Here is a 2,500-nt window from a genome sequence, read left to right on the forward strand (position 1 = left end):
GGACAAAAGCCCCACTTGGGTGCCGAAGCGAACTCTCCCAGCACAGCGCACGCGCCAACACGTCCGCACAGCTGCGATACAAACCACCTGCGAGAACCGCAGAGGCGACCGAGCAGCAGACGGCGTCGCGGCGCCGAGCGCCGGGCGGCGGCGCATCCTCAGCGCACACAGTCCTCAATCGGACCAGCACACTGCAGATGTCCACCGCGCTTCGCACCGGGCCCGCGAGGACCTACTTTGGCCGCACGGCGCCGCGTGCAGGGTGCGCCGGCGCGCAGCTGCGCCGCCTGCCGCCTCCGTCGGCCGGCGCGCCTGCCACTGGCCGCCCCCACCAGCCGGCTGTAGCGCGTGCGCCCACGCACCGCGCGGCCAGCACGCCGGGAGGCCCCCCCTCACCGGCCGGGGACGGTCCCACCCAGCCACCGCCGCGTATCGCTTCACACCCAGATGCCATTCACGTTCGTGGGCATGGTGGGTATCGCTGGAACAACCGGTTGGTAGCTCAACCGATCGTCGCCATCACTGATTCACCTCTAGCGAGAACAACCGCACCACAACGGTTTACCAGTTGTTCATTTGCGTAACGTCACCAGCAAACGTAGGCGTCCATCGCCATTTGCAAATTCAACGATTGTTGCATGCCTGTGTCAGGTGTCACGACACACTATGTCTGCCCACATACACGCAACAACATGTGCACGCTTCGCGAACACGTGGAAGGTGGCCCCCGTACGTATGCGATGTCCATTGCGCGAACGACTGTCAACCGGCCTCTGTCGCATGTCGCAGATGTGGAACGCAGTGCACCATGCTATCACGGTGTGTGAGAAGAGACGACTACGTCTGACAACACGCGCCACTACATCAACAGACGGCTCATGCTGATCGCCATCCAGGGCATACCACACTGCAATCCAGCTCTTATAGGGAGACGACACGTAGCTGAGTGCACAACATTTGGACCGCATGGTTCGCCGTTGTTGGCGCAGTCGTTGTACGGTCACATGTACCACGATGTATCATTCAGTACATGAGGACCAATGTGCAGTACAGTGTGTGATTTGGACGTACAACATCAGCGGACAGTTGACACAGGCCGTACCACAGCGTAGGCTAAGTGCTTCGCCATGCGAATGCCAATGAACAACTGCAAATGCCAATGAACAACTGCAAATGCCAATGAACAACTGCAAAGGGCATTGAGCATGTACGTCCTGCTGCCATCCACATTACAGTGTATAGCTGCAAGGTGTTTAACATGAAGCGATACACTGCGGACCGGGCAGTGCGAGTAGCAAACTATGTTGCGGGGGTTGCAGTTAGGCAACACTACACTAATTTAACGCGTCGTATGACAATTACAGAGCAGGTTAAGGCCCAACATGTGTTGGGTTAAGGCCCAACGTGTGTTGGGTTAAGGCCCAACGTGTGTTGGGTTAAGGCCCAACGTGTGTTGGGTTAAGGCCCAACGTGTGTTGGGTTAAGGCCCAACGTGTGTTGGGTTAAGGCCCAACGTGTGTTGGGTTAAGGCCCAACGTGTGTTGGGTTAAGGCCCAACGTGTGTTGGGTTAAGGCCCAACGTGTGTTGGGTTAAGGCCCAACGTGTGTTGGGTTAAGGCCCAACGTGTGTTGGGTTAAGGCCCAACGTGTGTTGGGTTAAGGCCCAACGTGTGTTGGGTTAAGGCCCAACGTGTGTTGGGTTAAGGCCCAACGTGTGTTGGGTTAAGGCCCAACGTGTGTTGGGTTAAGGCCCAACGTGTGTTGGGTTAAGGCCCAACGTGTGTTGGGTTAAGGCCCAACGTGTGTTGGGTTAAGGCCCAACGTGTGTTGGGTTAAGGCCCAACGTGTGTTGGGTTACGGCGCAATATAGGTTACATTGCGGCGCAATATAGGTTACATTGCGGCGCAATATAGGTTACATTGCGGCGCAATATAGGTTACATTGAGGCGCAATATAGGTTACATTGAGGCGCAATATAGGTTACATTGAGGCGCAATATAGGTTACATTGAGGCGCAATATAGGTTACATTGAGGCGCAATATAGGTTACATTGAGGCGCAATATAGGTTACATTGAGGCGCAATATAGGTTACATTGAGGCGCAATATAGGTTACATTGAGGCGCAATATAGGTTACATTGAGGCGCAATATAGGTTACATTGAGGCGCAATATAGGTTAGGTTAAGGCGCAATATAGGTTAGGTTAAGGCGCAATATAGGTTAGGTTAAGGTACGACATAGGTTAGGTTAAGGTACGACATAGGTTAGGTTAAGGTACGACATAGGTTAGGTTAAGGTACGACATAGGTTAGGTTAAGGTACGACATAGGTTAGGTTAAGGTACGACATAGGTTAGGTTACGGTACGACATAGGTTAGGTTACGGTACGACATAGGTTAGGTTACGGTACGACATAGGTTAGGTTACGGTACGACATAGGTTAGGTTACGGTACGACATAGGTTAGGTTACGGTACGACATAGGTTAGGTTACGGTA

Source organism: Schistocerca americana, unplaced genomic scaffold (assembly GCF_021461395.2).
Source record: "Schistocerca americana isolate TAMUIC-IGC-003095 unplaced genomic scaffold, iqSchAmer2.1 HiC_scaffold_47, whole genome shotgun sequence".
Lineage (NCBI taxonomy): Eukaryota > Metazoa > Arthropoda > Insecta > Orthoptera > Acrididae > Schistocerca > Schistocerca americana.